Consider the following 21,369-nt stretch of genomic DNA (forward strand, 5'->3'; position numbering starts at 1 on the left):
AATACTTTGCCTCAGTTTTCACGGTGGAGGGCACTAGTACCATTCCTATAGGAACGGGCAATTCAGAGGTAATAGAAAGGGTGGAACTTGGAACAATCAGCATCAAGCGGGAAACGGTACTCAATAAACTCTTGAGATTGAGGGCAGACAAGTCCCTAGGGCCTGATGGCCCACATCATTGGGTGTTAAAGGAAGTGGCAGCAGAGATAGTGGATCCATTGGTTATGATATTCCAAAATTCCGTGGACAGGGGAAAGGTTCCAGTGGATTGGAAAAATGCTAATGTAATGACCTTATTCAAAAAGGGAGGAGGTAGAATGTGGGAAATTACAGACCAGCAGTTTAGTTAGTTTAACATCTGTTGTTGGAAAATAGTTAGAATCAATTGTCAAGGATGTGATGTCAGGATATTTGGAAAGCCAAAGTGCTATCCATCAGAGTCAACGTGGTTTTATGAAGGGCAAATCATGTTTGACTAATTTGCTTAAGTTCTTAGAAGATGTAACAAACAAATGGATAATGGGGATCCTGCAGATGTAGTTTACCTGGACTTCCGGAAGGCATTTGATAAGGTGCCGCACAGAAGGCTAATTCACAAGGTGAGATTACATGGGATTAGGGATAATTTATTAGTTTGGATAGGTGACTGACAGGATACAGAGAGTGGGGATAAATGGGTCTATTTCTGGATGGTAAGGTGTAACTAGTGGGGTGCCAAAGGGTTTGGGCCTTGGGCCCCAACTATTTACAATCTATATTAATGTCTTGGATACAGGGATAGAAGGTTCTATAGCCAAATTCACAGATGACTCAAAAATTGGCGAAACAGTAAGTTGCAATGAGGAAATAAGAACCTTACAAATGGATATAGATAGGTTAGGAGAGTGGCTCAAAATGTGGCAGATGGAGTTTAACATGGAGAAGTGTGAGGTCAAGCATTTTGGTCGAAAAAATGAAAAGGCAACTTATTATCTTAATGGGGAGAGACTTCGGGGTGTTCCGATGCAGAGGGATCTGTGTTTCCTCGTGCATGTGTCACAGAAAACGAGCATGCAGGTACAGCAGATAATACGGAAAGCAAATGGAATTTTGGCATTTATAGCAAAAGGAATTGAGTATAAACATAAGCAAGTGTTGTAACTATACAAGGAATTTGTAAGACCGCACCTGGAGTATTGGGCACAGTTTTGGTCCCCTTATTTGAGGAAAGTTGTCGTGGCATTGGAGGCAATTCAAAGGCGGTTCACTCGATTGATTCCAGAGATGAGGGGTTTGTCTTATGAGGAGAGATTGGACAGTTTAGGCCTGTACTGTCTAGAGTTTAGAAGAATGAGGGGAGAGCTAATTGAGGTATACAAGTTGCTAAAAGGTATGGATAAAGTAGATGTGGAGTTGATGCTTCCTCTTGTGGGGCATTCTATAATGAGAGGTCATAACCTTAGAATAAGCGGTGTCAAATTTAAAACAAATTTGAGGAGAAACGACTTCTCCCAAAGGGTTGTGAATCTGTGGAATTCGGTGTCCAGTCAGTGGTTGAGGCTCAGGACAGGGGAGCCCAGTCATAGGCAGCAATGTATCGGGCCCACATGGACATTGCTGTTGCGCTTCAGAACTCGGCCCAGTCACAAAGACAAGTTAATAAGATGAGTATCTAGATCCAACAATTTACATGGTAACCCTGTGTTGCACTTCAGCTCCACCCTCCACATGTCCCCCCACAATCCCACCCTTGGCCACACCCCCGATAATTTGCTTTCTGCACTGCCCCCCTTTCCCCCACAGTGAGTGGCACCGGGAAGCCTCTACCCTCACCACCCATTCCTGTCAACAGGGGTACCAGTGACTGCCATAAACAATGTCAGTTATAGGTTCTGCAGCCCCTGTCCTGTCTCCCCAGTGGGCTCTATTGTGGGTGTCCTCACTGGGTGTCTGTGTGTTATCCCACCAGCAGGATGGTACCTGGTTATGCGGTGAAGAGGGTGACGTGTGCCATCAATCGCCTCCATGCTTAGAAGCTTGTTTCTGCACCATGTGGACCGGTCTGGAAGGCATCTTCCCACTTCCCCACAATCTTTTATAATTTACCACAAGGAGACTCATGAGAATGTTTGAAGTTTGCTAGTGCTCTGCCTTTCACTTTCTGCCTCTGAAGACGGTATCTTGTTACCTTACAGCTGAGTATACTGAAACCTCTTGGGTGATCCTTGTTCCTTCCATTCAGTGGCAAAGCATGCCAGAGAATCCCTGCAATATTCATTTGAAAGTCAATTTAGATAAATCACACTATTGTGTAAATACAGATTAAAATCAATATTCCATTATCTCTATGCTTGATTTCTTGAAATCATTCTGATTACCAAAAATAACAGCGATTTATGGAATATTGCTGAAAAGATAGACGTGCTGTTATTGGAACTGGTAATGCCAAATTTCAAAGGGAGCAGCAACAATTTATATTGCCTGAAACAAAAGTGCTGATTGGTTGGCAAGTTGACTCTGATTTGTAAAGCCATTGTCGTGTCTCTTCCATCATAAGGTCAGAAATGGGGATGTTTGCGGATGACTACACAATGTTCAGCACCATTCGCGACTCCTCAGATAATGAAGCAGTGCATGTCCAAATGCAGGAAGACCTGGACAATATCCAGGCTTGGGCTGACAAGTGGCAAGTTACATTTGCGCCACACAAGTGCCAGGCAAAGATCATCTCCTACAAGAGAGGATCTAACCACTGCCCCTTAACATTCAATGGCATTACAATCACTGAATCCCCCACAATCAATATCCTGGGGTTACCATTGATCAGAAACTGAACTGAATCAGCCATGTTAATACTATGTCTACCAGGGCAGGTCAAAGGCGAGGAATCCTAGGGCAAGTAACTCAACTCCTGACCCCCCCAAAAGCCTGTCAACCATCTACAAGGCACATGACATGAGTGTAATGGAATACTTACCACTTGCCTGGATGAGTGCAGCTCCAACAACACTCAAGAAGCTTGACACCATCTAGGACAAAGCAGCCCGCTTGATTGCTTCCCCTTCCACAAACATTCAAACCCTCCACCACCGAAGAACAGTGGTAGCCATGTGTACCATCTACAAGATGCACTGCAGTAACTCACCAAGGTTCCTTTGATCCTTAGACAGCACCTTCCAAACCCACAGCTACTACCTTCTTGGGAAAGAGCAGCAGATACCTGGGAATCCCACCACCAAGGTTCCCCTCCAATTCACTCACTAACCTGACTTGGAAATAAATCGCCGTTCCTTCATTGTCACTCTGGCACCATCCTGGAACTCCCTCCCTAACAGAACAGTAGGTATACCTACACCTTCAAGAAGGCAACTCACCACCACCTTCTGAAGGGCCATTAGGATGGGCAATAAATGCTGGCCTAACCAGCGATGCCCACATCCTTAAATTAATTAGAAAACATGGAAAATGCACTATGGAGCTATTGTCACCCACACTTTTGTTTATTTTAAGAAAGGCCTTGATAGGTTCCTTTTTCCTTCAGAGGGCAGGTCCCTATGTATGACTAAATGTAACTTCTAGTAAACATAAGTGAGCCTTTTTTTACGATTCCGATTTATAATCTTAAATTGATCGTGTGTGAATTCTTAATACACTCAGGATTTTTCAGCAACTGTTGTCCAATCATAGAATTACATTTAACGACAGGCAAGCTAATCTGGGTTTTGCTGGTTCAGCACAGTCAGTGCTCTGCTTATGCGAACAGCCAAAGGGACGTGCTATTTGAATCGCCTCGCCAATCATTGGGATATACAGCCTGTGTACCTGGCAACACGGTGGCACTAAAATTCATATACCACATTTCCCGTTAGTGCATTTTCTTTTGGTTTGATGGCAGTATCCTGCTGGTGAAAAATACCAATTAAAATAATTTTACACTTACTGAACACTTAAGTTCTGTATTACAAAGTGATCTTTTCAATGTCACTGTTGGCTATTTAGTGTGACCCATATGATCTCCTTTTACAGAAATGTGTTGAACAGTGGAGCCTGATAGAAGGCAAAAAATTTGGCATGTTTCATAAGAAGAATCAAAACTTTCTTTTAACATTCTAAATGTTCTGCTAAGATGAAAATATCTACAGTTCGTGAAAATTATCATCTTTATTTCTAAAATTACTTAATTAATCGCTTCTGTGAGATGAAAAAACTGATGGGTTTTACCCGATGACAAAATTAAAGTTCTTTAAAATGAAATTGTTGCCACAGCTTTTACACTCAGAGTTTAGTAAATTAATCAATGCTTTCGGCACATCTCAGATTACTCTTATCATCTCAGAAATCCGATATTTGCAAGCTTCTGTGGAACAGCGAGAATGGTTTACGGTGTTGTGTTACATCCCCACTTTCCTCCCAGAACAATGGAGACATGAAAAACAGCTTAATAGTGATTTAGCATTTAGTAACCCAAAAATTAAACTGTATTCATAAAGCAAAATACTGTGGGCACTGGAAATCTGAAGGAGAAACAGAAAACGCTGGAAATACTCAACAGGCCACACAGCACCTGGGGTGAGTACAACAGAGACTGGATTTCCGATCCGGAGTCAGGAACCCGTATCCCAGACATTTCCAGGTCCCAACCCAATGCCGCATCTGCGCGCTAGTGACGCTTTAATGCACCTAATTGGGCCATAAGCGAATTGAGCACTGGCTGGGGGCAGGAATTGGCTATGCAGTGCAATACTCAAAGCCAGATGGCAGGCATGCATGGGCTTGCTGTTACCTTGTAGATTGGGACAAACAGTAAAGCAGATCGTCAGCAGCCTCACAGTGCATACAATCGGCCAAACAGTTACTTACAAGGCACCTGACCCGCTCTGCTCAAACAATGGCAACTTTGGGCGCGATTTACCAGCCATGTCCCGCCGGAATCGGGATGTGATGCGGCCGGTAGATCCCGGGAGAGGCCTCTTCCGACAGTCGTTACGCTTCACGAAATCTCATGAGACATCGCAATCCTGCCCACAATGGGTGGGACCCAGTCTTGCAGAGTTAAATGAGTTTAAAAGCTCACTTAACTCTGCCGACGCCAGATCTAACCAGCTTCCTGGATCTATAGGCCTCACCGGGGAGACCCCAGCCGGGTGCTCTTTAACACTGGTCCCACAAATGGTGGAATGGCACTCGGGGGATCTCCCGGGATCAGATGCCCAGGGGGGTTGGTATCTGCGCAGAGTAGTACCCTGGCACTGCTGATGCACTGCCGGGCACCCTGGCACGCCAGACTGTGGCATCCTGACAGTGTATACAAGCGACCAAACAATTACTCACAAGGCACTTGATCTGCTCTGCTCAAGCAATGGGCACCTTGAGCGTTCCTGTTGAGGCCCGAAAAAAAAACAGAATTGGATAGCGGGTCATTCCCGGTGCCCTGTAATCCCGCCCAGAACGGACTCTGTTTCCCCCCCCCCATTAGATTGTGCCCTTTGTGTCACCAAATGAGCACCTCAGTTTCAATGAGCCCTTTTATTTCAACACTTTAATTCAGCACCAACATCACTTTACAGTTTCCCACAATGCTTCTGAAACATATTCACTAGCATGTACCAGACCATTCAATCTTCACACACAACACTTTGTAAACCTCCTTCTGGCCCTCTCCAGGACATAGAAAAAACGTTTCAGTAAGTGTGATAGCCTGTCAATTGGAGGTGAGTGGATTGCTGCCTACCCCATAATGCACCCCCCTTCCTCCCTTTGAAAATTGCAGCATGTTCCAGAGGTGTTGGAATGTCATCTGGGGGTGTTGTATTTAAAGTGTGTCCGCATTTGACCGTTCCCCAACAGACAATTGAAAATCTGGTCCAGAGCTAATGTTTCAGGTAAATTACCTTTTGTCAGCCCACGTTAATTGAATGGAACAGCTTTAGCAAATGGACACGAGAAGTTAGTGCAACACATAGGAAAACTAAATGCATCTTTTGTGGTGATATGATCTGCATACTCGTCTGCCATTGGGCCAGAACGTCGGCTTACCATTGGCCCTGGTCGGTCATGTGCCTCTCGACCAATTGGCCAAGAGGCTGAGTTAACCACGCCTCTATTAACGAGGTATAAATGGTCAGACGCCTGACGATCGTCCCTTTCCATTGTAGACGATCGCAGAGCTGTGTTCTAGTCAATTAAAGCCAGACTTTGGTAAATCACTCGCCTCGCGTACAAATGATGGTACATCATCTTTAAAAGATAATTATTATATTCGATGTATATCTATAAATTACTACTGCCAATATTAGCAGATCGATGCTTGGAATGTTTGTATACTATTCTTAATCCATTATTCAACACAATGGTTAACTCAATTATTTTTACATGAGTCGCTCCTCAGGTAAAATAATAAATCACAACCACGCTAATGTATTGAACATTCATTTATTGACTTTGACAATTTCTAACTTATAGCATTCAGCAAATTAATCTGAAACCCCTTTTCCATTACCCATTTCTCTTCACATGATTTAACCTACAATGTTCCGGACAAGATACAAAACACAACTTAATCACCAATTAATCAAGGTGAAAGAATAGAGGTGAATTTGGAGTTAGAACTATAGAATTCCTACAGTGCAGAAGGAGGCCATTCATGCCATTGAGTCTGCACCGGCCCTTGGAAAGTGCACCCTACCAAGGCCCACTCCCTCACCCCATCCCAGTAACCTGCACATCTTTGGACAATATGGGGCAATTTAGCATGGCCAATCCACTTAACCTGTACATCTTTGGACTGTGGGAGGAACCAGAGCACCCGGAGGAAACCCACACATCAAGAGGAGAAAGTGCAATCCACACAGACAGTCATCGAAGGCTGGAATTGAACCCAGATCCGTGGCGCTGTGAGGCAGCAATGCTAACCACGGTGACACTGTGCCGTGGATGGATTTTCTACATGTATGCAAGTATAAAACTAATGGTGTCGATTGGCTGCCTATTATCATAAGGTCTGATATACATCTCCATTGAAATGAATGGTAGTCAGGTTTCATAATGTTCAATTGATGAATAGCACTAACATTGTGTCCTGATGCCATTGCAAGGTTACCCGTTGAGGGTAACTCTAACACCCAAGCAGGACTGAGTTTGAATCTGGCAAAAGTTGAACATTTTTAGAATTTCCAACCCAGGATTCACAGAATCACCAAATTGTTAAAAAAGCAGAAGGGCGACACATTGACACTGTGGATACCAGCCACGGAAGGCCAATGAATCTCGCCCAGTATTTAATGTTTGCTTTGTTGACTCTTGAAGAACAGAAAAATACCATGAAATATTGTGGCTTCATTCTTTTAGTGAATAGTTGGATTTTCACATTTCTTTTCCTAAAAAGGTTTCAGTTCTCGACTGAGCGCGTAACAGTGTTCCTATTGCTTCTTTTGTCAATTGCCTTCAATCTGTACCCTTTCATTTTCAATCCTTCCACACATGGAAATACTGGGCAAACTTTTCCCAAAATTTGTCAGTGTCAGGTTCTGACTGAAAAATGATATGTTTCTTTCGAGACCTGACTTTCTGGCACTTAGCGCACAGAAATTCCAGAGGCCTGGTTTACACCGACACTCTGGCTGGGCGGGGAGTCCGATAGAGCCGGAAAGGCCGACTCCACAGAGATCAGAGTGCTCTCTTTAAAGGGTACCCCTATCTGCAGTTAAAGTATGTTCATCCAACCCCATCATACACTCCCACAAGCTTTGGGGCAACCCCCTACCACAGAAGTATCTGGGGGAACTCCCCTCTTCCCCCCCAACCACACATGAAAGGAATCCCCGCCAGTAGAGAGCTACTTTTCAGCCAGCATGCGGAGAGGCAATGCCAAGCCTTGGCCCTTAACATCCCCCCCCCCCCCCCCACCCCCCAAGACCTCCAGACACCTCTGCAGACTTAGTGTGGTTTTCACAACTGTTTTTCGCTTTTGAAAACCAGCAGTGATTTGCACCGATGTGACCTCATGCTGCCAGTGGAGGAGAATACTTTGTGGGCGGACGATACAGTGTAAAGCCCTTCTTCAAGTACATGTAAATTTATTCGAATGAATGGAAATCAGGCTCACGCCTTTTCTTGGTCTGAGCCTGATTGTGTCACCAACAGAGGAACAGAGATGATCTCAAACCAAGATCTCACCAGCGCAAATCCCGTTTTGGCCCTCTTGTGAGATTTAGAGCCATAATGGGTTTTGCATCTGTGGCGCATAGGACCTCCAGACCTTGCCCAATGTTTCCAGATCCGTCATAGGTTTGAATACTTCTATCAAATATCCTCTCAACCTCCTCTTCAAGCAAAATAGTCCCAACATCTCTAATTCATCTACTGAGGGTCTTCACCCCAGCATCTAGTTTTTCTGTAGCTGTAACCATCTTGAACATGCCCCCTCCTGGTTTTTAACAGAGGTGGGGCAGGTAGCGGCCAAATGATCCACTCTCAGGTCAGTCAGTGAATTTTTTTAAGAAGGTTCCATGCTTCCATTTTAGAAACTCTTTTATGTATAACTCTTGTCAGTCATGTTTCCTTGTCACAGAACTCCCAGAGTCTGACCCCAACTTTAGTAGCCACATTAGTAACTATAGCCTTTTGGATAGCACAATTGCTTCACAGCTCCAGGGTCCCAGGTTCGATTCCGGCTTGGGTCACTGTCTGTGTGGAGTCTGCACATCCTCCCCGTGTGTGCGTGGGTTTCCTCCGGGTGCTTCGGTTTCCTCCCACAGTCCAAAGATGTGCAGGTCAGGTGGATTGGCCATGATAAATTGCCCTTAGTGTCCAAAATTGCCCTTAGTGTTGGGTGGGGTTACTGGGTTATGGGGATAAGGTACAGGTGTTGACCTTGGGTAGGGTGCTCTTTCCAAGAGCCAGTGCAGACTCGATGGGCCGAATGGCCTCCTTCTGCACTGTAAATTCTATGATATCTTTGATATTGAAAAATCAAAAATTTAGGAAATTCTCATCTGAAATTAATTCAGTAATAAAGTAATTAATTAACACCACTGGAGTGAGTCAGCGTTACTTCAAACAGTTAATCAAGCTGCTTAAGAAACAACTGAAAAGCCCCAGTTCACTATTTAGGTGTATATTTGATTTTATGCAAAATTTCCTTGTTTGGATATTGACTCCCTTCAGGTGTTTTCCCTCTCTCCTTTAAACCTGCTGTCATTATCCTCTCCTCAACTAAACCGATTTGACTCCGTCATTCTTACAAGTTACATTTGTATCTCCAACATCCATTTCCTCCCCAAAGTTCTTGAATGCTTTGTTTCATCCAAAATCTTGGGTACCACGTTACGCCCAGCACTAGGAGCATCATGGGACAGGCCCAAATCGGGCATTGCACCAGAGCAAACCCTCGCCCAAGTCACCCGGCCCGTGGCGCCCGCGTTGGATGTGATCCAGATAATCATACTTAAATGATCCATTAAGCTCATTTAAATATGCGCAGCCTATTTGAGGCAACATTCTTACAGCGCCTGGGAGTCACCGGCTGCACCAACAAGGCATCACCCGGGTGCTGATTAGTACTAGTCTCCACAATCAGAGACCAGGCATAATGGCCAACCTGGGGGTTGGCATTGCTAGGGTGCCCGATGCCAGGTTGAAGGGGGCCATGCCCATGAAAGAGAGGGGTGAAGGGCTGGGTATGAAGGATGGGGGAGTGAAAGGGGGACATGAAGGGGCTCCATAAAGTTTGGGGGAGTGAAGAGGAGGGAGGGTTCCTGAATGAGGGTTCTCAACAACCCCATAGCTGGTGTACTCTCTTTGGGATGGGGGAGGTAATTCCCATGTATGTGGGGAGCATGGGTGGTGAGAGTGGGGGACACTCAAACTCATTTAGGCATCAGGGAACCGTTTCAAAATGGCGCCTCGATCTCTAAGGAGCCAGTCTTGCTGGCGAATTCAGCTCTCCACTGCTGAAAACAAATTCTAAGAGTGGGCTAGACCAAGGAGAAATTTCCCAAGACTCAAAAAAATGTCTAAGTGTGGATGAATCCATGTCTATATCTCACCAAAAAGCCAATGGGAAACACTCTGCCAAACCCAGCTAAAAAACACTTAGGGCGGGATTCTCTGGCCGCGCCTGCCCTGCGGAGAATCCCGCCTGCGGTGAATGGACTTTTCCATTGTTCGCATCCCGCCAATGGCGATCTTGTGGAGGGCAGGGTGGAAGAATCCAGCCCTTAGTTATTTTTGCGCCCCTTGTTTCCTCCTTTCTTGGTTTTGTATATTTGAATCCCTCCAATTAGTTTGTCACGCCTGCCACACCAAAGCAAATCTTTTCACAGTCACAAGTGACATTGTACGCAACTGTGATAAAGATAAACTTCCTTTTTTCATCCTTCTCAACCTGTGTATAGCCTTTGACAGGACTGTCCACATCATCCTCCTCCAAAACCTTTCCACTGTGAAAGATGTGAGTGCTCACACCTGGTTCCATTCTTATCCGTCTAATCACTTGCAATGGCTTCTTTTCCTGCTCTCCCACTCTTAGCTCTGGTGTTTTCCAGGATCTACCTTTGTACTCTCACCTCATATTTCTCATCTACCAGCTTCTCCTTGCACACTAAGAACATTGATGAACATTGATCAGAGATTAATAAAGGAGGTCAGAATGTCTGACACATGGGCTGGGATTCTCCCTTCCGGTGACTAAGTCCCCATGCCGGCGGGCAAACTGGCGGGAACAACTCCGGCATCAACAGGCCCCCAAGGTGAGGAATTCTCATCTGTCTCGGGGGCTAGGTTGATGGCCGAGGAGTCGGCGCCGCTCCAGCCGGCGGCGAAGGAACGGTGCGAGTTCGTGCATGCGCCAAAGGGCATGCGTGATCTTGCGCATGCGTGGAACCGCCGGCGTGGTTCCACGCTTGTGCAGACCGGCTGGCATATTTTGGCGCCGGCCATGGCGGAGCCCTACAGGGGCCGGCGCAGAAGGAAGAAGTGCTCCCATGGATCAGGCCCACCCGGTGGGCCCCGATTGTGGGCCAGGCCACCGTGCCCCCCCCCCCCTGAGGTTGGATCCCCCGCGCAACCCCTGAGGACCGCCCCAGCCAAATTACCTGCCAGGACCCGCCGGTACGTGAGCTGAGTGATTCACACTGGCAGGACTGGCCAAAAACAGACAGCCTATCGGCCCATCAGGGTCCAGAGAATTGCTGGGGCTGTGAATCCCGCCCCCGTCCAAAATACAGCGCCAGAGAATACGTTAGCTGGCGTTGGGGTGGCGGGGCGGGATTCGTGCTGCCCCCAGCAATTCTCCGACCCGGCTGGGGTGGGGGGGGGGGGGGTATCCCACCTCGTAGTGCACCAGAAAATCCTGCAAGGGAAAGACAAATCAACCAGACCTATTTAAAAACCTTGCACCTAAGTGCACGCAGGTTTCAGAATAAGGTCAATGAGCTGACGGTACAAATAGAGACAAATGGGCATGATATGGTGGGGATTACTGAATTATGGTTGTAGGAGGATGGGGGCTGGGAGTTGAATGTCCAAGGGTACTCAGCATTCCAAAAGGATAGACAGGATGGAATAGGAGGTGGAGTTGCTTTATTGGCTAAAGATGTCATCAAGGCTGCATTAAGAAATTATATTGGCACTAAGGGCCAAAATGTTGAATAGATCTGGGTGGAAATAAAAAAATAACAGGGAAAAACCCTTGGTAGGAGTAATTTACAGGCCCCTGAACAATACTTCCAAAGTAGGGCATAGTATAAACCAACAAATAATGTGGGCTTGCCAGAAGGGCACAACGGTAATAATGGGTGATTTTAACATGCCTATTTACTGGATAAATCAAATTAGCAAGGGTAGCCAAGGTCGTGGAGTGTCTGAGGGATTGTTTCTTAGAGAAATATATTGTGGAGCCAACCAGGGAGCAGGCTATTTTATATTTAGTATTATGTACTGATGAAGGGTTGATAGTCTTGTCGTTAAGGATCCTCTTGGAAGGAGTGGTCACATTTCAGATTCAGATTGAGGGAGAGAGTACAGAGTGCCATACTAGAGTTTTAGCATTGGGCTGAGGTAAAGATACAGGCCTGAGGAAAGAGTTAGCATTGGGCTGAGGTAATGCTACAGGCCCGAGGAAAGAGTTAGCATTGGGCTGAGGTAATGATACAGGCCTGAGGTAATAGTTAGCATTGGGCTGAGGTAATGATACAGGCCTGAGGTAATAGTTAGCATTGGGCTGAGGTAATGATACAGGCCTGAGGAAAGAGTTAGCATTGGGCTGAGGTAATGATACAGGCCTGAGGTAATAGTTAGCATTGGGCTGAGGTAATGATACAGGCCCGAGGAAAGAGTTAGCATTGGGCTGAGGTAATGATACAGGCCTGAGGAAAAAGTTAGCATTGGACTGAGGTAATGATACAGGCCTGAGGAAAGAGTTAGCATTGGGCTGAGGTAATGCTACAGGCCCGAGGAAAGAGTTAGCATTGGGCTGAGGTAATGATACAGGCCTGAGGAAAGAGTTAGCATTGGGCTGAGGTAATGCTACAGGCCTGAGGAAAGAGTTAGCATTGGGCTGAGGTAATGATACAGGCCTGAGGAAAGAGTTAGCATTGGGCTGAGGTAATGATACAGGCCTGAGGAAAAAGTTGGCCCAAGGAGACTGGACACAGATAATTGAGGGGAGGGCAGTTGAGAACAACGGCAGATGTTCAGTGAGATATTTAACATCACTTAATTAAAGTACATTCTTGAGAGGAAGAGGAATTATAAAAGGGAGAAAACATTCCATGGCTAAGCATAGAGTCGAGGAAGGCATAAAGGCAAAAACTAGATACTGCAAAAGCTAGTGATAACCTGGAGGTTTGGGAGAATTTTAATGTTCAGCAAAAGGCTACTAAAAATAAAATCAAAAGAGCCAAGATGAACTACGAAAGGAAACTAGCAGAAAACATAAAGAGGAGGAGACTAGCTAAAGTAAATGTTGGCCCTTTAGAGGACGTTATTATTGAGGTAATAATGGGGAACACAGAGATGGTGGAGGCACTGAACCAATATTTTGCCTCTGTCTTCATGGTAGAAGATACTAACAATTTTCCCCAAACGACAGTTAATGTAGAGGAACTTGGTGCAATAACCATCACTGGGGAGACGGTATTGAATAAACTGATGGGATTAAAGGTAGATAAGTCTTCGGGATCTGGGGGCCTGCACCCTAGGGTATTATAGGGAGGTGGCAGTGGTGATAGCGATGCATTGGTTACGATATTTCAGAATTTACTGGATTCTGGAAGGGTCCCAGTGGATTGGAACATGCTAATGTGACGCCCTATTCAAAAAGGGTTAACTTGACCTCTGTGGTGGGGAGGTTGCTGGAATCAATCATTAAGTAGGAGATAACTGAACATTCGGTAAGACAAAGCTCAATCCACCAATGTCAGCTTGGTTTTATCAAAGGTAAGTCATGCTTCACAAACTTGCTTGAGTTCTTTGAGGACGTAACCAGCGAGGTGGATAATGGAGAATCTGTTGATGTGGCATATCTAGACTTCCAGAAGGTGTTTGATAAGGTGACACATAACAACTGATCCATAAGGTGAGATCGCAGAGGACTAGGGGTAGAGTACTAGATTGGATTGAGGATTGGCTGACTGACAGAAAGCAGAGGGTCGGGATAAATGGGTCCTTCCCTGGCTGGTGAACTGTAACCGACGGGGTGCCGCAGGGGTTAGTCTTCGGACCACAACTGTTTACTGTCGATATAAATGATCTACAACCAGGAACAGGGAGTAACATAGCAAAATTTGTGAGTGATATGAAAATAGGTGGGAAAGCAGGCAATGAAGAGGAGATAAAGATTTTTCAGATGGTTATAGATAAGCTAGGAGATTTGGCGAAGATATGACAGACCGAGTTTAATGTAGGTAAGTGTGAGGTTATCCATTTTGGCTGAAAAAATAGAAAAGCAAGTAATAATGGAAAGCAGATTCAAGCTGCGTCTGGGCAAAAAGATCTAATAATAATAATAATCATCTTTATTAAGTGTCACAAGCTTACATTAACACTGCAATAAAGTTACTATGAAAATCCCCTAGTCACCATGCTCTGGCGCCCGTTCAGGTACACAGGGAGAATTCAGGATGTCCAATTCACCTAAGAAGCACATCTTTCAGGAATTGTGGGCGGAAACCAGAGCACCCAGAGGAAACCCACGCAGACACCGGGAGAACGCGCAGACTCCACACAGACAGTGATCCAAGCTGGGACGCGAACCCGGGTACTTGGCTCTGTGAAGCAACAGTGCGAACCATTGTGCTACCGTGCCACCCTGGGTGTCTTTGTTCATGAATTGCAGAACGTCGGTGTGCAGGTACAGTATGTAATTAAAAAGGCAAATGGAATGTTAGAGTTTATTGCAAAAGAACAGGGGCTGGATTCTCCGATTCTGCGGCTATGTCAGATTCTCCGATTCTGCGGCTATGTCAGATTCTCCGATTCTGCATCTATGTCAGATTCTCCGATTCTGCGGCTATGTCAGATTCTCCGATTCTGCGGCTATGTCAGATTCTCCGATTCTGCATCTATGTCAGATTCTCTGATTCTGCGGCTATGTCAGATTCTCCGATTCTGCGGCTATGTCAGATTCTCCGATTCTGCAGCAATGTCAGATTCTCCGATTCTGCGGCTATGTCAGATTCTCCGATTCTGCGGCTATGTCAGATTCTCCGATTCTGCGGCTATGTCAGATTCTCCGATTCTGCATCTATGTCAGATTCTCCGATTCTGCGGCTACGTCAGATTCTACGATTCTGCGGCTATGTCAGATTCTCCGATTCTGCATCTATGTCAGATTCTCCGATTCTGCAGCAATGTCAGATTCTCCGATTCTGCGGCTATGTCAGATTCTCCGATTCTGCGGCTATGTCAGATTCTCCAATTCTGCGGCTATGACAGAAAGTCGGCGGCGCCCCCGCATTGATCATCCGTCCAGTGAGGGTCTAGCAGCGCGCAGTGTAAAGCTCCTGGCTTTATCTGCGGATATGGCAGGAGAATGGCTGCGCATGACCCTGGCCAAAAACTGCCCCCCTGTAACCCCCTCGCCACCTCTGGACATCCCCCACCAGTCCCCCCAGCCCTTGCCAAAACCCCCCCCTGCCAGCGCAATGGCTCCCCCACGACTGTGGCGGCGTTGGACTCAGTCCGCAGCCATCATATGAGGTTCCCGAATGGCATGAGCACATGTGTCCCATGCTGTTGGGGACTCGGCCCATCAGGGGCAGAGCATCGTGGGAGGGCGCCGCCCCTGATTCCGCCATAAACGGGGATTCTCTGGCCGATCACCGAACACGATTTTGGCATCAGCAATTGGTGAATCCCGCTCCTTGTAATATAAAAATCGAGAAGTATTGTTGCAATTGAATGGGGTGTTGATGAGACCATATCTGGATTATTGTGTCCAGTTTGATCTCCTTATTTGAGGAAGGATGTGATGGCATTGGAGGATGAGAATGAACAGTTTGGGTTTATACTCGTCGGAGTTTAGAAGAATGAGAGGGGATCTGATGGAGGTGTATAAAATACTAAAAGAAATTGATGAAGTAAATGTAGTCCAAATGTTCCCCCTTGTCGGGCAATTGAGGACAAGAGGTCACTGATATAGATTGACAGGTGATAGATTTAGAACTGAGATGAGGAGGAACTACGTCTTGCAGGGAGTGCTGAAGGTGTGGAAATTGCTGCCCCATAGTGCGGTGGCAACATTTAGCACTGCTCCACACAAACATGGACCAGATGTAATGGCACCTAAGGTGGTCTCCCAAGTCATTGAAGGCCCCGGGTGGTCGGACTCTGGGCAGGGTAGTAAACTGGCACTTACGCACCTTAGCACTGCCAGTGTAGCACCGTCACCTAGAACCTCTGGCAGTGCCTCCCTGCATTGGCAGGCTGGAAGGGGTACTGCCAGTGTACCAGCCTGGCAGGTCATTTGAGGGGCAGCACAGTGGCGCAGTGGGTTAGCCCTGATGCCTCACAGCGCCGAGGTCCCAGATTCGATACCGGCTCTGGGTCACTGTGTGCAGTTTGCATATTCTTCCAGTGTTTGCGTGGGTTTTGCCCCCACAACCCAAAAGATGTGCAGGCTAGGTGGATTGGCCACACTAAATTGGAAAAAAAATGAATTGGGTACTCTAAATTTATAAAAAAAAGAGATCGGGTGAGGGAAAGGCTCGAGGACCCCTAAGTGATAAACTGGGCATTGGGCGGGTCTGGAAGCCACAGTTGGGTGGCTGAGGCGGGTCAAAGCTCTGGACAGCATTTAAAAATTACGCCCGTATCCGCGAATACTCTTTCTGCACTGGCGAGCTGAGCTCATCAGTGCAGGAAATAATGCAACAGCGGGGCGTTCCTCGCCGAGGCCAAAGAAAAGGCAGAGTCCCCTTTGATAGTGGGGTCGGTCTCGCTGCCTGATTAAACGTGCCCAAAATTAGATGTCTTTTCGCTTTACATTATGCCCAATATCTCCATCAGTGGCTTGTTGTCATATTTAGTTTTCCCGTACTCCTGTGAAACACCTTGCGGTATTTTGTTATCTCACAGGCACGATAAAAATAAAAGTTTTCATTGTTGCTGTTGCCTGAGAAGGTAGCCGGCCCCCTCTATAAAAATCTGCAAGGGGCAAATGAGTCTGTTAATGAGAATAATGAAACAGATATGTTCTTATTAATTTGAGATTGTCCTCTCTAGGTAGCTGAAACAGGTTAACATTTGATCACGGTTGTTGCTCATGTAAATTCACTTGATATCTGTAAAATAAAAGCGACTTGATGATTTTTATTTGGTCACAATATAGGTCAGAATTCTTTGGCTGTTGGAGTTCTTTTTTCCGCTGGCAGCACACCCCTGCCCACGGGTTTCCCGGCGGCGTGGGGTGACTTCAGTGGGAAATCCCACCAGTGATGGAGCACAGCCGAGAAACATGCGGCTAGGGGACCGGAGAACCCCACACATAGGGTGGGATTCTCCCCCACCCGGCGTGACGGAGGGTCCCGGCGTAGGGGAGTGGCGCCAACCACTCCGGGGTCGGGCCTCCCCAAAGGTGGGGAATTCTCCCCACCTTTGGGGGCTAGCCCCGCGCCGGAGTGGTTGGCACCAGAGGACTGGCGCAAAAAACCGGCGCCCCCGGCAGCGGGGCTGGCCGAAAGGCTTTCGCCGGTCGGCGCATGCGCCGGCGGTGACGTCAGCGGTCAGTTGCCGCTGATGTCACCACCGGCGCATGCGAGATGTGGGTTTCTCTTCCGCTTCCGCCATGGTGGAGGCCGTGGAAGAGAAAGTGTGCACCCAGGGCGCTAGCCCAGAGTCTGAGTGGGGGGCCCCGATCGCGGGCCTGGCCACCGTGGGGGCACCCCCCGGGGTCCGATCGCCCCCCACCCCCCCCCAGGACCCGGGGGCCCGCTCGCACCACCGATCCTGCCGCCACCAGAGGTGGTTCAAACCTCGGCGGCGGGAGAGGCCTCCCAGCGGCGGGACTTCGGCCCATCGCGGGCCGATGAATCGCCGCAGGGGCCTCGCCGATCGGAGTGACGTGAATCCGGCCGCCGCCACTTCCCGGGTGGCGGAGAATCTCTGCCACGGCGGGGGTGGGATTTTCGGCGGCCCCAGGCAATTCTCCGACCCTGCTGGTGGTCGGAGAATTTCGCCCATAATCAGAAAGATTGGACCATTACATGTCAAGACATGTGCAAATGTCACAGTCGTCATTTCAGATCACAAGGGACTCCCCCTTTACATAAATGTGTAATTAGTTACAGGGCAATACAGATGCACTTCTGAATGCAAGAAGACTGACCCACCTGCTGGGTAGCTAATAATATGAGGATTTAAAAAATTTTGCACAAATATACTTTAAACTTCAGGGGCGGGATGCTCCGACCCCGTGCCTGGTCGCAGAATCGCCGGGGGGCCGCGCGAATCGTGCCACGCCGCCCCGACGCAATTCTCCACAGAGCGGAGAATCGGCGCCTTTCCTCATTCTGCCCGTGCGATGGCTGCCCCAACCTTTAATGTATCCCTCAGCACATAGTCCTGGACTTTGGAATGTGTCAGCCTGCAACATTCAATTGGGGACAACTCTTCGCGCTGGAAAACCAACAGGCTTCGGGCAGACCAAAGAGCGTCTTTCACCGAGTTCATGATCCTCAGCAGCAAGTGATGTTTGTCTCAGGCGCGTCCTTGGGAACATCATGTAGAGCACAGAGTCCTGCATCATGGAGCTGCTCGGGATCAACCTTGAAAAAAAGACACCTCACCTCCCCCCAGACCTTCTTTGCAAAGGCACATTCCACAAGGAGGTGAACAACGGTCGTTTCTCCACCACAGCCCGGCAAGGGCAACTTGCGTTTGGGGTGACTCCACGCATTTCCAAGAGAGAATATGTATTGAAGACCCCAAAATATTAACAGTAACCAGCTGTAATTCTCTGTCTTTATAATAGAAATACCATTATAACTGAGGTTCTTTGTAATGCAGGTGAAGCATTGCAAAATAGAATAGTGACATCTTGTGGCAAAATAACAGCTCGAAACTGCTGCTTGGGCTCTGAATCTTATGCTATCTTTTGCTGTTGTTGTTGTTTTGGATAATCCTGGGTTGGGCGTCTGCCAGACACTTGGCTTTGGTTTCTCTGGGATTACTCACCTTCAATACAAGAAGCTTCGCTCAATGCGATACAAAGAAAACATCTGCACACTGGTAAGTGGCCTTCCAGCTTCTCTCGTTTGACGATGGAAGCGTACTTGAGGAAGCGGAAAAACAATGGTTATTAGGTAACTACAGGATGTACAGCCAGATAGTTATAATAGCAGCTGTTTCAACTTGACCTCTGTGTAAATGCATGAAAGACTTCCATTGTGAGGCCGGTCCTATAAGGCAACTAAACTTCATCACGGATCTGATGTTGGCCTCGGAAGCATTCGTTTCAAACCGGATTACTATGAAATGGCAAACGCAACATAAGCAATCACTCTTCTGGCACTTTAAATTATGTAAAGATTATTCAGAATCAGGCCATGGACGTTTAATGACTTTACAGATGAATATCTTAACTGAACATTATTTTTATAAATAGGCCTCAAATATGTGCACATTAATAAAGAACCAGTTCAGTGCAGGAGGGAGTTAAGTAAACTCCTTTATCTTCCATTTCTTTTGTTTACCCTCCTAGGCAAGTGGCCATGGTAATGCATGCAGATCAGCTGAGCTCACTTAGAATAGCTAATCAGAACACAGCATAGGTGTTTTAATTTGTAAACTGATTAGAATAGCCAATCAAAGCGCCATAAAACTTCTCTCGCAATAGTTCTCAGAAGAATAGCTGAACCATGGGCACTCAAGTGAACAAAAATTAAAAAGAAAAGAAGGTAAGCTGTGGGAATATATTTAACTCTGAAATATAATCAAGGGATATTTAATTGAGGCACTCAGTCACAATGTTGGTGCAATTTTAAGTTACTCAAGTATTGTTATCTGTGCTATTGCTATAAGAAAACATGTGATGCATCTTCAATGCTGAAACAATAGCTTTTATTCAAATTTGAGTCACACAAGATAACATAAAAATAACCAAAGACTCAATAATGATGCGCCTATTTCAATTGCCCAAAATTTGAACCATCTAAGTATTAGAGATGTTTTTGCTGCATTTAAAATTTTTCTAAAAACAATCGGTATATGATTTTTGAAATGGAGTAAATCCGGAAAGAGCTCCTCTGACTGCCTGATGTAGTAACATTGTGAATTGCTTCATCGAGATTTCTTGTTCAGTACTTTGAATGAAAACAGTCACAAATACCGTTTCAAGGTCACTCTACTCATACTCAGAGGAATTCAGAATTACTGCTTTACTTGACCTTTGTCACTGAATTTTATGTTTATTAAGTTTTTGCTAATCATTTGCTTGGTAATTGCTTACATGGGACTGCCATGCATATCCGGTTGTATCGCAATACTTTATGCTGTGTCATATTGAATTGTTTCATTTGCAATACACCAAGAAAACAATATTTTTCTCAAGCTGCAATTTGCAGGTTACAGAATGTAAATCATCGGCCTTTCTCAAACAGCCCGTTTAGGTGACGTGCTTTTCATTACTATGAAACACCACTAAAGCCATAGGGAACACTGTGGGGTCGACCAGGCGTTCTGATGTTAAAATGCTGGAAGTCCCAAAACTGCTTTTCGTTCGCTATCAATTCAAGTGAGTTATGGTCTAAGACACTTAAAGCCATAGCTGCATCATCAGTTGTTGGTTTTAACCCAGTTGGTTTTAACGCTGTACTTCTGCAAACTTCTCCTCAGATATTGGCCGGGATTCTCCCCTACCCGGCGGGCGGGGGGTCCCGGCGTTGTGGAGTGGCGAGAACCACTCCAGCGTCGGGCCTCCACAAAAGGTGCAGAATTCTCCGCACCTTTAGGGGCTAGACCCGCGCCGGAGTGGTTTCCGCTCCACCGGCCTGCGCGAACGGCCTTTGACGCCCCGCCAGCCGGGGCCGAAAGGCCTTCGCCAGCCGGCGGAAGTCTGCTGACGTCATCCCGGCGCATGCGTGGGGGAGGGAGTCTCTTCCGCCTCCACCATGGTGGAGACCATGGCGGAGGCAGAAGAAAAAGAGTGCCCCGCGCCCCCCCCCCCCCCAGGACCCCGATGCCCGCCCGTGCCGCCAATCCCGCTGGCACCAGTGCTTTGATTCCCGCCGGCGGGAAAGGCTTGTCAGTGGTGGGACTTCGGCCCATCGCGGGCCGGAGAATCGCCGCGGGGGCCTGCCGACCGGTGCAGCGCGATTCCCGCCGGTGGGAAAGGCTTGTCAGTGGTGGGACTTCGGCCCATCGCGGGCCTGAGAATCGCCGCGGGGGCCTGCCGACCGGTGCAGCGCGATTCCCGCCCCCGCCGATTCCCAGGTGGCGGAGAATTCGGGCCACGGCGGGGGCGGGATCGATGCCGGTCCCGGGCGATTCTCCAATGCTGCGGGGGGTCGGAGAATTCCGCCCATTGATTCAGTCCTTCTCCATTCATCTTTTTCTCTTGTTTCTCACTGTAATCCAAGTTTTAACTTTTTTGTAAACATTTTTCATAAACAGACTCCCACCATCCTTCAGGTAAAGTCGTTTTTTCTCACATCCTCTTTAAACTTTCTGCCCTCTACCTGAAATCTATGCCCCCTGTCATTGATCTCTCCACCAAAGGGAAAGGTTTATGTCTACTCTATCCATGCCCCGTCATAATTTTATACATCTCAATCATGTCCCCAGTCAGTCTCCTCTGCTCCAAGGAAAACAGCCCCTGTCTATCCAAACTCTCTTCATAGCTAAAACTCACCAGCCCAGGGAACACCCTGGTAAATCTCCTCTGCACCCTTTCCA

General features: G+C 47.1%; 1 protein-coding gene across 2 annotated transcripts in view; it reads left to right on the top strand.

The window, feature by feature from the left end:
• pkib (protein kinase (cAMP-dependent, catalytic) inhibitor beta) overlaps positions 1-21,369 on the top strand; it is a 115,918-nt gene that overhangs the window by 23,146 nt on the left and 71,403 nt on the right. The window contains exon 1 of one of the 2 annotated variants that reach the window (XM_038799714.1): positions 18,575-18,705. The exons of the other annotated variant lie outside the window; for it this stretch is intronic. The gene's annotated coding sequence lies outside the window, so the exon portion shown is untranslated. Of the gene's footprint in view, positions 1-18,574; positions 18,706-21,369 lie in introns of those variants that run through there. 2 annotated transcript variants of the gene reach the window in all.

The sequence above is a fragment of the Scyliorhinus canicula genome, chromosome 6, assembly GCF_902713615.1.
Source record: "Scyliorhinus canicula chromosome 6, sScyCan1.1, whole genome shotgun sequence".
Lineage (NCBI taxonomy): Eukaryota > Metazoa > Chordata > Chondrichthyes > Carcharhiniformes > Scyliorhinidae > Scyliorhinus > Scyliorhinus canicula.